The sequence below is a fragment of the Mandrillus leucophaeus genome, unplaced genomic scaffold (genome assembly GCF_000951045.1).
Source record: "Mandrillus leucophaeus isolate KB7577 unplaced genomic scaffold, Mleu.le_1.0 Scaffold56, whole genome shotgun sequence".
In the NCBI taxonomy this organism is placed as follows: domain Eukaryota; kingdom Metazoa; phylum Chordata; class Mammalia; order Primates; family Cercopithecidae; genus Mandrillus; species Mandrillus leucophaeus.
Genome location: NW_012106030.1, coordinates 840,631 through 858,111, shown reverse-complemented (window position 1 = coordinate 858,111; position 17,481 = coordinate 840,631). Strand labels below are relative to the sequence as shown.

The window sequence follows — 17,481 nt, the reverse complement described above, 5'->3', positions numbered from 1 at the left end:
GTGTGGAACATAACCTCTGGCCCTACCCACTCAGTGTGGGCCAAACAGCAAGCCCAGATATTACCCAGCCTCAGTGACCTGCACACAGCATTTCCCAACTTCATATTCCACATAGTATTGCCCAGCCATGGAAGATGATATTCATCTCTGCCCAATCAGAAATATTTACAGGACCTAGCCGGCAGCTCTGTCTGATGGCATAGTCCAGCCAGTGGTATCACTGGAACATGGACCACAGCCAACAGTACCACTTGACCTCAGAGCACAAGAAGTAACCCAGCCCAACTAGAGAACCTAACACCAAGGTCTGCCTGTGCAGGGTTGCTACCAGTTAGCCCATCCAAAATCCCAGGCTAGATTAAAGAGTAAAGGTCTGTAAATTCCAAAGAACACCTGCAAATGATGAAAGAGGTGGCAATCTTCTCAAATGTGGAAGCATTATGTAAGGACACAAGGATTGTGAAAAATCAAGGAAATATGACACCATCAAAAGAAATGAATAAAGTTCCAATAATCAACTCTATAAAAAATGGAGATCTGTGAAAAGACTAACAACGAATTCAAAATAATTGTACTAAGGAAGTTCAGGGAAATCCAAGAAAATATGGACAAAAATTAAATAAAATATAGAAAGCAACTTATGAACAAAATGGTAAGTTTGACAAAGACACAAAACAATAAAAAATTTGAAATCCTAGAGATAATACAATAACTGAGCTGGAAAATTCAACAGAAAATTTAAACAGGAGACACGATTAAGAAGAAGGAAGAATCAGTGAGCTCTAAAATACATTTGAAATTATTCAATCATAGAGGCAAAAACAAAAAAAAGAGACTAAGTCAAGAAGACAAATGGGAATTATGGAACACCATCAAGTGAATTAACCTTCATAATAGCAATTCCTGAGGAAGATGAGAAAGACAGAGTCCTGAAAAACAGATTGAAGAAAATAATGGCTATCAATTTTGCAAATCTTGGGAAAGATGACACCACTTGGTTACAGAAAACTCAGAGAATACCAATCAAATCTAATCCAAAGAGAAGTTTACGAAGACATGTCATATTAAATTATCAAAAATCAGGCAAAGAATGAATACTGAGCAGCAAAAGATATAAGACATACCACATTCAAGAGAGTTCCAACATGGCTGTCAGCAGATTTCTCAGCAAAAACTCTGCAGTCCAGGAGAGAGTAGGATGACATATTCAACATGCTAAAGCTGAAAAAAAAAAATTGTCAATCAGAAATGAGGGGGAAAAAACTTTCTCAGAGAAACAAAAGCTAAGGTAGTGTATCACCTCTAGGACTCCATTACAGAAATTGCTAAAGGAAGTTCTTTAAGCTGAAGTGAAAGTCTGCTAATTAATAACACAAAAACATATGAAGGCAAAATTCTCAATGATATAAGTAATACATAGTCATATGCAGAATCTCTTGTACTGTGAGAGTGGTGTGTAAAGCAATTCTATCCCTACTAGAAGGGTTAAAAGACAAAACTATTTTAAAAATGATAACTACAATAAATTCTTAAAATATAAAAATTACAAAAAAAGATAAATTTTGATAGCAAAGTCACAAATGGTGGGAGGGAGAAAAGGAAAGTGTAGAGATTTTGCACATTATTAAAATGAAGTTTTTATCAGCTTAAGCAGCCTGTTACAAGGAAAAGCAGATTCAATGCAATTTCCATCAAAATTCTCATATACTTTTCACAGAAATGGAAAAATCAATTCCTAAATTTGTATAGGACCACAAATGATTCTGAATACACAAAACAATATTGAACAAAGAACAAAACAAAAAAAATAAGAAGAAAGCTGGAGATATCACACTCCCTGATTTTAGAACATATTATAAACTGACTATAATCACAATAGCATGGCACTGTCATAAAACAGACACATTACCCAATGAAACAAAATAAGAGCCCAAAAATAAACCCATGCATCTATGGTCAAGTGATTTTTGACAATGGTGTCAATAACACACAATGCAGACAGTACAGTCTCCTCAATGGTGTTGAGAAAATTGCAAATCTACATGCAGAAGAATGAATGGATCCTTTTCTAGCACCTTATAAAAATCAACTCAAAATGAATTAAAGTCTTAAATATAAGATCTGAAACTATAAAACTATTAGAAGTAAACATAACGGGAAAGTTCTAAGACAATGGTTTTGGAAATGAGTTTTTGGAGAGCACCCCCAAAGCACAAGCAACAAAAGCGAAAGACACACACACACACACACACACACACACACACACACACACCCCTGGGACAGCATCAAACTAAAGCTTCTGAAGAGCAAAGGAGGCAATTAACAATGTGAAGAGACAACAAACAGAATGGGAGAAAATATTTGCAAACCATACATCTGATAAGGCTTTAAAATTCAAAATATACAATGAACTCAAAGCACTAAATAGCAAGAAAACAAATAACCCTGTTTAAAAATGAGCAGGACCTGGACAGAAATTTCTCAAAAGAAGGCATATAAATGGCCAACAAGTACATGAAAAAGTGCTCAATATTACTAATCCACAGAAAAATGCAAATTAAAACCATAAGATACGACGGTAATCATAAGAAGACAAGAGGGTAATCTTGTGCTAAATTTCAAGGGGACTGCTTCCAGCTTTTGCCCATATCAAAAAAAGGAATAACTTTTGGTAAGGATGCAGAGAAAGTGGAATTCTTGTACAATGATGGTAGGAATGTAAAGTTGTTGCAGCCATTATAGAAAATGGTATGACGGTCTCTCAAAAAACTAAAAATAGAACTAACTATGGACCAGTAATCTCACTTTTGAGTATATATTAAAGAAATCTGAAGTCAATATGTCAAAGAGGTTTCTGCCTTCCCAGGGTTCTTGCAGCATTATTCACATTAGCCAGGATATAGAACAAAACTAGATGTCCATGGACAAATGAATAAATAAAATGTGGTGTGTGTATGTGTGTGTGTGTGTGTGTGTGTGTGCGCGTATATATACACATATACCTATGCTAAATGGTCATGGACACAAGAATGAAGAAAACCATCTTTACTCATTTGTCCATGGACATTTAGCTTTGTGGTGTGTGTATATGTATATATACCTATGTATACATATACATACATGTACATATATACATATACATACACACACATATATACACATAGGTATATATCTGGTGAGTGTATATATGTGTATATATGTGCATATATACACACATGGATACATACACATATATGTATATGTGTGTATGTGTATATGTACACATATGGACACACATATATCCACACAAAGTATGTACATATATACACATATGTACATATATATACATATGTATGTATATACACATATCAGATATACATATATACATATATATATTAAAAAATGGAATACTATTCAGCCTTTAAAAAAGAATGAAGTTCTGTCATTTAAAACAATATGGAGAAACCCAGAAGACAATAGTCTAAGTGAAATAAGCCAGCTGCAGAAAAATCAATACTGTATGATCTTACTTTTATGTGGAATCTAAAAAAGTTGAAATCACAGAAGTAGAAAGCAGAATGATGGTTATCACAGGCTGTGGATGGGGTGGGGTGGGAGGGAGGAAATGAGGAATTGCTGATCTAAGGGTATAGAGTTTCAGATAGAATAATTTTTGAGATCTATTGTATAGCAGTGACTATAGCACATAATAATTGATTGTACATTTCAAAATAACTAAGACAGTAAATTTCAAATGTCTCACCATAAAAATGATGGGTAAGCAAGGTGACGAATATGTGAACTAGCTTGATTTAAGCATTCCACATTGTATACATCTATCAAAAATTAATTACATTTTACCCCACAAAGCATACAATGATTTCTAAATCAAAATCATATTAACAGAAAGTAGAATATTAAAGTATCCTATTATTTTATTATTGTCTATTTCTCCTTTCTCCTGTTATATATTTTCATGCTTTATGTTTGATGCATATATACTTACAATTGTGGTAACCTCCTGATGAACTGACCACTTTATTATAAAATGACCTTTGTCCATTTTTACAGTTTTTGATTTAAATGTCTATTTTGTCTGATGTGAGTATGCCTGTCCTTGCTCTCTTTTGATTTCCATTTGCATGGAATATCTTCTTCTATCTTTTCAATTTTGGTCTTTGTGTGTTCTTACCAGTCAAGTGAGTCATTTATAGGCAGCTTATGGTTGGATTTTCTTTTTACATCCATTCATCCACTCCGTGTCTTTTATTTGGAGAACTTAATCTATTTAAATTTAAGAAAACTATGGATAGGTAAGAACTTACTATTGCCATTTTGATAATTGTTTTCTGGTTGTTTTTCAAATCTTTTGTTTCTTTTTTCCTCTCTTGTCTTCTTTTCATGATATTCTACAGTGGTATACTTTGAATTTTTGTCCTTATTTTTTGTGTATCTAATGTACGTTTTTGCTTTCTGGTTGCTAGAAGGGTTACTAAAAATCTCATAGTGTATGTGATTATAACAGGCTATTTTAATTGGTAACAACTTAACTTTGAATTTGACTATATACCTATCTTTACCAGTGAATTTTATACTTTTATATGTTTTCATGTTAATTAGCAGTTTTTCATTGGAACTTGAAGAATTCCCTATATTATTTCTTGTAAGGCAGGCCTAACGGTGATAATCTCCCTTAGCTTTTGTTTGTCCAGGAAAGTCTTTATCTTTCCTTCATGTTTGGAGGAAAACTTTGCCAGGTGAAGTGTTGTATTCTAGGTTGACAGATTCTTTCTTTCAGTACTTCAAATTTATCATCCTCTTCTCCCTGACATGTAAGGTTTCTGTTGAGAAATATACTGATAGTCTTATGGAGGTTCCCTTGTGCATATAAGCCTCTATTCTCTTGCTGTTTTCATAATTTCATCTTTTACTTTGAGTTTGATTATAATACACATTGTTAAAGTCTTCTTTGGATTGAAACTGCTCATTAGAGGAATGCAAGTCAAAACCACAATTAGATACCATCTCATACCAATTAGAAGGGCAATGATTAAAAAGTCAGGAAACAACAGATGCTGGAGAGGATGTGGAGAAATAGGAATGCTTTTACACTGTTGGTGGGAGTGTAAATTAGTTCAACCATTGTGGAAGACAGTGTGGCAATTCCTCAAGGATCTAGAACCAGAAATGCCATTTGACCCAGCAATCCCATTACTGGATATATACCCAAAGGATTACAAATCATTCTACTATAAAGACACATGCACACATAGGTTTACTGTGGCACTATTCACAATAGCAAAGACTTGGAAACGACCCAAATGCCCATCAGTGATAGACCAGATAAAGAAAATGTGGTACATATACACCATGGAACACTATGCAGCCATAAAAATGGATGCGTTCATGTCCATTGCAGGGACATGGATGAAGCCAGAAACTATCATTCTCAGCAAACTAACACAGGAACAGAAAACACCACATGTTCTCACTCATAAGTGGGAGTTGAACAATGAGAACACATGGACTCAGGGAGGGGAGCATCACACACTGGAGTCTGTTGGGGGATGGGAGGGCTTGAGGAGGGAGAACATTAGTAGAAATACCTAATGTAGATGACAGGTTGATAGGTGTAGGAAACCACCATGGCATGTGTATACCTATGTAACAAACCCACATATTCTGCACGTGTATCCCAGAACTTAAAGTATAATTTTAAAAAAATAAAAAAATTTTAAAAAAGAAGTAGCACTGAATCTGTAAATTGTTTTGGACAGTATGGCCATTTTAATGATATTGATTCTTCCTATCCATGAGCTTGGGATGTTTTTCCATTTGTTTGTATTTTCTTTGATTTTTTTGAGCAGTGTTTTATAATTCTCATTGTAGAGACCTTTCATCTCCCGACTGGCTGTATTCCTAGGGGTTTTTTTGTGTGTATGTGTACGGCAATTATGAATGGAATTGCCTTCCTGATTTGGCTCTCAACTCGGCTGTTGTTGGTGTATAGGAGTGTTAGTGAGTTTTGTACATTGATTCTGGATACTGAAACTTTCCTGCAGTTGTTTATCAGCTTAAGGAGCTCTCTGTCCTAGACTATGGGGTTTTCTAGATATAGAATCATGTCATCTGCAAAGAGGGATAGTTTGACTTCCTCTCTTCCTATTTGGATGTCCCTTATTTCCTTCTCTTTCCGATTGTTCTGGCTAGGACTTCCAATACTATGTTAAAGAGGAGTGGTGAGAGAGGGTAATCTTGTCTTGTGCTAGATTTCAAGGGGACTGCTTCCAACTTTTGCCCATTCAGTATGATGTTGGCTATGGGTTTGCCATAGATGGCTTTTATTATTTTGAGGTACATTCCTTCAATACCTAGTTTATTGAGTTTTTAACAAGAAGCGATGTTGAATTTGATCAAAAGCCTTTTCTCCATCTATTGAGATAATCATGTGGTTTTTGTCTTTAGTTATGTTTGTGTGATGAATCACATTTGTTGAATTGTTCAACATACTCAAATCAATAAATGTGCATCCCGGGGATGAAGCCTATCTGTTTACAGTGGAGTAGCTCTTTGATGTACTGCTGGATTTGGCTGTGTATCCATCTGCTCCTGGGCTTTTTTTTTTTTTTTGTAAACTATTTATTACAGATTTAATTTTGGAGCTCATTATTGGTCTGTTTGAGAATCAATTTCTTCCTGCTTCAGTCTTGAGAGGGTGTATATGTCCAAGAATTTATCCATCTCACTAGGTTTTCTAGTTTGTGTAAATAAATTTTCTACCCCTTTATATTTTTCTCTTGTTCCCTTTGGACTCTCATTAATGTGTATACTAGTTTGCTTTGTGATGTCCCATAAATCTCAAAGTATTTTTTTTCACTAATTTTTATTCTTTTTGTTCTTCTGACTGGATAATTTGAAATGGATTATCTGTCTTCAAGTTTGCTTATTCTTTCTACTACTTCATTGTGCTGTTTCGATCTCCTTAATTTTTCAGTAGAGTCATTTTATTCTTCAGCTCTAGAATTTCTGCCCTTTTATGATTTATACCTCTCTTGAATTTCTAGTTTTGTTAATACATAACTTTCCTGATTTTATTAACTGTGTTTTTTGTTGTTGTTGTCTTGTAGCTCACTGAGTTTTTAAAAGACAATTATTTTGACCTCTTTGTCAGGCAATTCATACCCACATTTCTTTGGAGTCAGCCATTCAGCTGTTTTGTTCCTTTCATGGTGTCATGTTTCCTTGATTTTTTTTATGTTCCCAGAAGCTTTGTGTTACCGTCTTCCTTTCATGTTTCTTGAAGACTTTCATTGCTGCAGTTGAAGGAGCAATCACATCCTCCAGTCTAGCTAACTAGTTTATAAAACAAACAAAGAAAGAAACAAAAAAACCACAAAACTTTTATCAGTCAGCCTGGCTAGAGATTCTGGGGGTCTCTCAGGCCTTTTTTTTTTTTCAGACAGAGTCTCACTCTGTTGCCCAGGCTGGAGTGCAGTGGCACGATCCTGGCTCACTGAAAGCTCCACCTCCTGGGTTCAAGCAAGTCTCCTGCCTCAGCCTCCCTAGTAGCTGGGACTACAGGCGCGTGCCACCCCCCACCCCCCGCCCCCAGCTAATTTTTGTATTTTTAATAGAGATGGAGTTTCACCATGTTGACTAGAATAGTCTCAATCTCTTGACCTCATATTTCCACCCGCCACGACCTCCCAAAGTGCTGGGATTACAGGCATGAGCCACTACGCCCGGCCTCTCAGACCTTTCTATGAATGTGCCTTTCCCATTTCTCTTGTTCCTTCGCAGTGGTGGTGGTGGTGGGGCGGGGTGCGGGGTGAGGGAGGTGTCTTAGAACTGTATGCTTTCTCAGTATCACAAAGTAGGTTGGACTCTGAGAGCCTTTTGTTTATTTTCCTTAGGGCAGTGAGGGGAAGGTTCCTGGCTGTGCACTTTCTCCTGATCCACCAGAGCTGCCTGCTAAAGTATGTGTCCTATGTGTGGAAGCTCACATGCAATCTGTGGTAGTTCATGTGTACTCTCCATGGGGGGAGTACATACATGTTGATGTCTATGGTGTGCTCAGGATGCCAGCCACAGCAAGTGGTGCATGCGGAGTGCTGGGGATATATGTCAGCTTGTTGGGTGTTCACAGTTGAGACACCCTATGAGACTCGCGTTTGGAGATCCGGGCAGAGTCTTCACCCCAGCCAGTAGGATCTGCAGCTTGTTGAGATTTGTGTGCCAGTTGCCACGATGCCTCTCTTCTTGTCCCTGCTCCTAGCTGCCCCCAGATGTTTTTGCTCTGCGTATTCCCTGTGTTTTGGGTGGGGTGAAACAGAAGTGAGCCTCCTGGATAGCATCCCAGAAGACTGGGGAAGCCAGGTGCTCATTTCGATCTCCATTTTTCTCGTTAGGAGAAATCACAGGCTGAGTGAATCTCTTAGCATTGAGCTGTGCTGCACTTGGGCAGGGGTAATATGGGTAAAGTGAAGCTATTCTTACTCCCCTTAGTGTATTTATTCTTCAGGTTTTTTTTCACTTCATTGAGGTGCTGGAACCTTTTAACTAAATGACTGGGCTACCATAAAAGCATTGCTATCATGTGTAGTTGTTAAAATCAGTGTTTCTGGGTGGGGGTTGGGGGTGGAGGGAGAGTTGAAGGCTGAAACTTCCCATTCTATCATCTTGACATCCCAAATAGGACCTTCACTGCAAGAAATTTGTTTCTATGTTTCTTTTTATAATTCGTATTGCTTATCTTTTAAACATTTAATTCAACAATCATCTCTCTGTTCTCTGCGTCTTAAGTGGCCTTCCCCAGTTACTTTCTATCATGCCATATAGTTTATTTACTTTGCAGCATATGTGACAATGAAAATTATTTTGTGTTTTCATTGCTGTTTATTTCTTCATTATTTATTTCTGCCATTGTAATAAGGTCTTAGAAATTTTATCTATATTGTTATTTTTGTAGCCTCTAGAATAATACATGGCCCAGAGTAGGTGCTCTCTGAATAATTATTGAATAAATAATTTTTTCAAAGGATTCTAAAGTTTTCTTCAAAGCTCCAAAAAGTTCTAATTAGGCTATTATTTTGCTGAAATAAAATCTAATTTCTCAAATATTAGCATTTGTAATAAAAATGATTTATTCTTCAGCTTTATGTTTTGATTATATATGTGGCATAGCCAATTATATTTTATTGCAAGTCTAAAGCAGTTCTGTTATATCCTAGATCAAATAGGCTTTATGAGCCTTCCAGGGAGCTTAAACTGTATTTATTACATAGTTTCTGCATGAAAATATGATTTTGTGATTGAAGTAACAATAATTTTTACTTTCCAACAAACTTTTACTTTGTTTACTTTTTTTGTTAAAAAAGAAGTTATTTTTACATTGATAACAGTCTACCTTTGAGTTCCGAGCAAGCATTAAACCTTTGGGTTATAAACCACGTTTCCATTAAAAGCACACTAATATTCATGCAACAACTATACTAAGTCTTTTTTTCAGAAGTGAGTAGGAATGTAAATGTCAAATTGGTAACTATAGAAGTATATATGAAACAGATAAGGTATCTGATATATAACTTCTGCCTTTGTTAGGTATTTGTTTCTGCTGTGGCCATTGGATTTGAGTGCAGTACCCCACGGTATTGGATAGTCATTAAGACAGTGGGTCTATTTAAAAACACCATTGAATAAGAAAATACTTATTGGTGCACATTTGCCTATTGTTTAGAAAAAAGTTAGAATCTGTTGCATCCCACTCACTTTCTTAAAGTTCACCTGAGAGATAAATATAGAAAAGGCATTATCGTCTACAACAAAATGTTTTGTTTTTATTATGTATTCATATTTTTCTTTGATATTTATTTAACTTCTTTTTGTGAGATTAATGGAGGCCATATTCTTTACTATTTAGCCAAACTATTTTTTTAATTCCTTAAATAATTATTTTATTTCATTTAAGAGGTTTAATATTTTTTTTTAATGAATAGGACTTTTAACATATTTTTCCGGCCAGGAGTTAATATATAATTTACTGAAACATGAATAATATCCAAATTTCTGTGTTTATAGTCAGGAGCTCAAAGTGTTACTCCAATAGAAAATTATACATATTTGGTAGCTCTTATGGAATAATTAAAAATACTTCTATGCCCATATATCAGCAAAACTATTTATACATGTTTCTCTTAAACGAATTTTATTTTCTCTGAAGTTTAGAAAAACAATTTCATCCTTAAAAATGTTGGAAAAGAAAGAAAATGAGTTAAAATGTGTTCTGATATTTGAATGTTGCAAACTAAGATATGTGTGTGTGTTTGTATATTCTTTATATGCTTGAAATACAGTTTTTCTCTTCCCAGGCTAACGTTAGGCATAAAAAACTTCCCATAACAGGCTGCACTGGTCAATGTGTCCCTGGAAGAAGGTATTTTGTATCTCAGAGGTAGCATAAGCAGCATTAGATGTGGTGTTGTCATGGTAACTGCTCTCTTTTTTTTAATTGAATGGCATAGTAAGTAGTCTTATAAAACCCACCAACCCATAACTTGCTGGTGCCCCAAGGCAGTTTTAACTTAAGCACCTTCTCTTTGTCTTTATATTTTTAATCTAAGGGATTCAGGTGTTTGACTATACCAGTTTTATGAGTCTAATGTGCTTTGGAACTTAAATCCTTGGTTTCTTGACCATAGATTATTTCTAAATAGGAGCTCAATGCAGTTATAATATCAAGGAAAGAATACAAAATTTCCAGTGCAAAAAGAAGAAAAGCAAACTTGTACATAAGGCCATGTCTATAACACACAAACTGAGTAAGATGCTAATATTTGATCATCTGATTTCACCAGAACCTAGCTACACATGGCAAAGCGCAAATAAATCATTCTAGAAATGAGAGCCACAAAAACACTGTGCTAAAATATGTCTTGGGCAACCAGTACAAATAGCTTAGTTTAAATATAAATTCTCCTGGGATGCAAGAGTCCTTTGTATTTTTTTGTTTGGACTCAAGACACACCTCTTAAAATATCTATACCCTGCTGCAAAGATATTGCATGGAGTCAAATAAAATGTATTGTAACTTCCTCTTCACCTACTTTGCTTCCTAGAGACACTAATTCTTTTGATTATTTTGCTAGTCATTTATGTTTAAACTGTTAATAAATCTATTTAAATTAAAAATTCAATATATAAGAATTGATAATGCTCTGTAGGAAAATAGGGCTCTTATAATATGTCTATTTGTGGAAAAGAGGGCATTGCAATATTGATGAAAAGATTATTCCAACAGTATTAATTTAGTGTCAATAAATATTATCTTCCTACTGAGTAGCATTGTCATTTTCCAAAAGACTGTGTGGGTAAGTACAATTAGAAATAACTGTAAGTTTATAATGGGTACTAACGATTAAGCATACCAAAGAAACCCAAGTTGAGAGTTTAGAATTTACTTTGTCCAGCTTCCTGAAAACATGCTTTATCTACTCTTTTAGTGCTTCTAATTTTTTTTTTAAGAGAGGGTCTCACTCTGTCACCCAGGCCAGAGTGCAGGGGTGCAGTCATAGCTCACTGCAGCCTCAAACTCCCAGGCTCAGGTGATATGCCCACCTCAACCTCCCAAGTAGCTGGAACCATAGGTGTGTGACACTATGGTTGGCTAATTTTTGTTATTTTTTGTAGAGACAGGATCTCCCTATATTACCTAGGCTGGTATAGAACTCCTGGGCTAAAGTGATCCACCCACCTCGACCTCAGAAAGTGGCTTATAAATTTTGAGGCAACTCAAATATAGATGATTGTTTTCTCAAATTTGCTAGCATCTTTTTATAAGGTGAATAATTTAATTTACATATAGACAATTAATACAGACCATAGTAGAGTGGGAAACTATGACAGCTTACTCTTTGCAGGAAATTCCTCTCCCTAAGTCAGAAAAAGCCCACAGGTAATAAGGGTATTGGGACAAGGAGTTAAGTATGATGATGAAATGTATCCACACTATTTTTTTGGAAGAATCACATCTCATTGAAATCAGAGTAAAGAGAACTCCAGAGGAGAGATGTTGGGAGACACTTCTCCATGGGTATCTTTTGTTCCTGCTTTCTTGCTTAATACGCAAAGAATTCAAGGCCCTCATGACTCTTACCTGGTCATTTTTCAGTGTTGTGTTTGTAGCAAGCAACCTTGAGGGATAAGATAATGTGTTCCTCTGGAACAAAGAGCAGGTTTGCTTACTGCTTGCTATAAAACAGCAGGTTTCCAATCTAAGCATTCCTTGGCTGTAAGACAAAGTCACTGCATCAACCTGGGCTCTATGCATCACCCCTATGGAATATGGGGATCAAGGGGGAACTGATGCAAAGATGCTGGTGCTTGTGTTGCTTGCTTTGCCATGATTAATAAAGTCCTTTGTCTCAGATTCAGGAGTCTTGTGTCTTCTACTAGCATTCATGAAGCAGTAGCAGCCTTACTTATTAGCTTAGAAGTAGGGCAAAATCCCTGACCAGATAGGAGAAAGCTGCATTAACTTACTCCATCATCCTTTTGGGGATGGAATTAATGGACCACCAAAACTGCAATCTGATTCTTGCCAGAAAAGAGAGCCATGATTTAATGAATCTAAATCTGAAGCCATTACCTTGGTAGATGTTCCACGAACAAGTGAAATGTTTTTTAGAAGCACATTCAAAAGTTGTGGGAGTGGGGGAGGGATAGTTTACTCAGAGGTATGTATTGTTAGTCCTTTAAATAAGATGAGGGTTTTTGTTTCCCTCCCAGTAGCAGAAAACTTTTAAACTAACATTATTCTGAACATTTGCAATAAAATTTTGCACCTTTGACCACTTATGTATTTACATGGTATAAAGTAATTTTGAATCCATTATAAGCAGAATCTTGGCATGATCTACAGACTTCTAGCAAAAGTGGCACTTGGGTCCTAATACTGACCTAATAAATAACTGAGTTGTTGGGCAAATCAGTTATCAAGTGAAAATGTCAAATCTATCTCTTCACAGATACCTGCTTGGGCGTAACTATTTGTATTCAACTGGTAACAGCCTAACTACACTTTTGATCCTATGGGAATAGACAGTCTGGAATGTGGTGATACTCTGTAGCTATCAAATCTGCAGGTGAGAGAAATAATATTTATGAAAATAATCTGAAGAACATGCAGTCTATCTATTTCTCTAAACAGTTATTTCTCAACCTTTTGCTTTTTAAATTGGTCCCTTATGGAGCCTTTTTAGGCATTTTTCTCCTTATCACCTTCCTGCTCCTAGAGAAACTTGAATATCAGAGATAATTGGTGTATATATTTATGTACTGTGGCCCTTTAGAAGTCTACAAGCTATTTTAAGATCTAAGATTTTCTTGCCTCCTAAGAATAAATAATCATCTGCTTTTGGATGGTATTGCCCATGTTGAGAATTCATGCTCCAAGCACTAGGAAATCTATCCCTGGACTGATAGAATATTTCTCTGCCTACACTCCATTATATTGACTCCCAACAATTGCTTTTTTGCTTAACTGTCCTGTACTTTGGATTAATATGTATATTTAGTAATGCTGTAAGAAACAACACCAATAAACTACTGTAAGGCTACAGATAAATTGCTAATTGGAGGCAACATAGCATAGTGATTACAAGTTCTATCTGACTACTTAAATTTAATCTTGACATTACCACTTACTAGCTATGCAACATTGGACCTATTATATATCATCTCTCTAAGTCTCAATTTGCTCATGTGTAAAATGAGAATAATAATAGTACTCATACCACAGGATGATAAGAATTAAGGATAAAACAAACATAAACTGCCTGACCCAGAATAAATGTTCAGCAATATTAGCTCTTAGATATACATACAGTAATGCAGGGTGCTCTCCACAAATATTCTAAATGGAATGTTTTTTAGCCAGGACCATTGGCTTATATCTGTAATCTCATTGTTTTAGGAGGCTGACGTGGGAGGATCACTTGATACCAGAAGTTTGAGACCAGCCTGAGCAACATAGTAAGATCCTGTCTCTCCAAAAAAAATTAAAAAAAAAAAAAGAAAAGCTTAGAACTTAGCCTGGTGTGGTGGGGTGTATATACTGCCTGAAGTCCCAGCTATTCAAGAGGCTGAGTTGGGTGGATTGCTTGAGCCCAGGAGATCGAGGCTACAAGGCTACAGTGAGCCATGATCACACCACTGGACTCCGGCCTGGATAATAGAGCAAGGCCCCATTTCAAATAAAACAAAAAACAAAAAAACAAAAAACAAACAAACAAACAAAAACAGAAAACAAACAAAAAAACTCCAAAATCAAAAAGAATGTTTTTACTTGTCATACTGAGTATGTTCACACTGGTCATATATAGTTGAGTAATGGATTTTATCTGAGGAACACTAGAAATAGACATTGAGGCTAGTGATATATCAATTTTCTTTCTTTGTACCATCTGAAAGTTTTAAGTCCAATTTGTCTCCTTCCGTTAGCAAGTATATAGTAATTCATAGCATATATATTTACTCCTGATATCTAATTATGTCCTTACTCTCATTTCCGTTTCTTGTTTACCATGGATATACAGGCCTGGATTTGAGTCCTTCATTCATTATTCATCAACTGGTTAATCTTGGTTGTGTTTTCAAGCCTCCTTAACATCCCACTTATATAAAATAGGGTCAATAGTAGGACCTAATTAATAGGATTGTTTTGAGGAAAGTATACAATACCTAACAAGTAATAAGAATTCAATATATGCTAGTTACTTTTACTATTTATGTTATTTTGCCATATTTTGAAAATCTGTGTAAACCACTGTAAATATTTTTCTGTAAAAAAATGAATAAATAAAATACACTTAGAATGTTGCCATGACAGCAGTGTCTTCTCCACCAGGGTTTGGGGTTTCAGGTATTTTCACACTATTACTTAAGCCTTCTTGACTAGGAAAGGAGCAATGAAATTGACTCAGCACCACTCTGGTCATCATTGTAGACTCATCTTCAAGTCCCTAGTTGGGACACTGGCTTATGGTCTGTGGATGAATGAGAATGAGAATTTTACCAGTATGATGACTGCTTTAGTAGGGCAAGCCCTGGAACTAAATTTAGATCTTTAGACACTTTCCTTGAAGGTCAATGAAGCTTTGCTCATGATGCTAAGCAAAGTAACTTGTACATCCTCATGCCTGTCTCACATCTGCTAATAAAAATAGTTGTCTTTTTTAGTAGCTGACATCTAGGGCTTGTACTAACATATTTAAAAATCCTCAGCCTAGATGAAAGTTCTAGCTTCTTTATTTCACTTCTGTGGCCTTGAGCAGGTTATTTTATCTCCTAGGTTTGTCTTCCATAAAATGGAGATAATATTCAGACACGCTGTTGAGAAGGAAGTGAACTTATATATAAATATGTAAAGCTTGTGCCATGCCTATTGTAGATACTTTGTCAATGTAAATTTGATTCATTTCCCTTTTCTTGGTAGGGGGATCAGGGTTTTCAGGTTGATTCTCAGGTTAAGAATAGAAAAAGTAAAGCATTTCTTACCTTAAGTCCCTTATACTGCTGATTTAGCCTAGTAAAAATAGACCTCAATACAAAGTGCAAGGGCAGAATCCTCTCACCACAATAAGGAATTTCTTGCTTTTCTCTTTTCAGAGGAGTTTGGCTGCGCATGGATGAAATTAATGGGGGTAGATATGAATGGAGGAAGGGGAAGGGGATGTTTAATAGTTTTTCTCCTCCTTTAGTGTTGGTGTCATGGGGAATGCAATTTCTGAGACCCTGTGTGATAGTCATAATTCTAAAATGATTCTCAAGGACCCATTCTTGTATAATTTCCTCCCTTTAACTGTAAGAGGAACGCTTGAATATGAAAGGACATCACTCTGGTTAAGTTACACAGCAAAGATCTTGCAGATGTAATTTGGGATGCTAATGAGTTGACTCTGAGTTAACCAAAAGGGAGATGATTTGGATAGGCCCAACCGAATCACAGGAGCCCCTTAAATCTGGGTCTAGAGGACAAAGACAAAGTTAAAGACTTGAAATATGACAGGATTTGACTTGGCACAACAACTGCAATAGAAAGGGGGCCATATGGTAAGGGTGGCCTCTAGGAGCTGAGAGCAGCCCCACGCTGACAGCTAGCAAAGTAACAAAGACCTCAGTTTTATAACTGCAAGAAGCTGAATTCTGCCAAAAATGAGAATGAATTTGGAAGTCAGTTTTTCTCCAGAGTCTCCAGCCAAGAACTCAGTCTGGTTGACACCATCATTTCAGACTTATGAGACCCTCAGCAGAGAAACCAGTCTTGCCATGTCCAGACTTCCGACCTATGGAAACTGTGAGATAATAAATTTGTGCTGTTTTAATTTGCTGGGTTTGTGGTAATTTATTGCACAGAAACAGAAAACGAATGTGCCCTGGTGCATTATATATTTACTCCTGACAATACAATAGGTTTTCTATTAAATAAATAAATATGGCAAAAAACATAAATAGTAAAAGTAACTAGCATTTATTGAATTCTTATTACTTGTTAGGTACTGTGTACTTTCCTCAAAACAATCCTATTTATTACGTCCTACTATTGACCCTATTTTATATAAGTGGGATGTTAAGGAGACTTAAGAACTCAACTAAGATTAACCAGTTCATGAGTAATGAATGAAGGACTCAAATCCAGGTCTGTACATCTATGCTAAATAAGAAAGGGAAATGAAAGTAAGCACATAATTAGATATCAGGAGGAAATATATATGCTATGAGTAAATAGTTTTTATCATATTTATTATATTTTTTAATAGTTTTTCTATTAAAAGAACCATGATATAGTGAGTTTTGCTTGTGCTTTAAGTCTTACCCTCAATTACTAAGCATATAATAACTTACAGAGAAGCCCAAGGCAGCACCTGGGAAGAGCCTGAAACTCGTTCCACTTATTTGAGCAATAGCTTCATCACTATTAGACATTATCCTCTTGAGCTACCAGCCCTTCAGATTTAGCAACTTTATCCTACACACAGCTTGGGAATGAGGTCATGGTAGCTCCTCACTGGCGTGGGCCCTAATTCATGATTCAAACATATCAGGCTTTTCTGCAGTAGTCAGTTCAAAAGTTTGATTCTGTATGATTCATAACATGCTCATTTATTTCTTTTGTGCCTCTTAATGTTCTTATTCCTTCATTATTATTATTTGAATCCTCCTAGATTCCAAAGTCCTGGGATGACGAGACCTTTTTCTTCCTTTTGATCTTCTACAGTACTTATTATTGTTTGCAAACTAGATAGTCAAAGATTGATTAAAAGAACCATGATATAATAAGTTTTGCTTGTGCATTAAGTCCTGCTCTCAATTAGTAAGAATTTTCTGATCTAGCATTCACCTGAAAGATAGAAAGGAGATGGAATCTTATTAATAATAAACCACCAGAACAGAGTCAAATGATGCAATAAGAGTGGAAGCTCTTCTTTCTGGCAGAGAAGAGGAAGT

At 35.8% G+C, this 17,481-nt stretch overlaps 1 long non-coding RNA gene across 1 annotated transcript in view; it reads left to right on the top strand.

The window, feature by feature from the left end:
* Positions 1-17,481, top strand: part of LOC105552478 — a 106,279-nt gene that overhangs the window by 63,902 nt on the left and 24,896 nt on the right. The window contains exons 7-8 of the long non-coding RNA XR_001008016.1: positions 11,665-11,815; positions 13,002-13,118. This is a non-coding gene — a long non-coding RNA (uncharacterized LOC105552478). The remainder of the gene's footprint in view (positions 1-11,664; positions 11,816-13,001; positions 13,119-17,481) is intronic.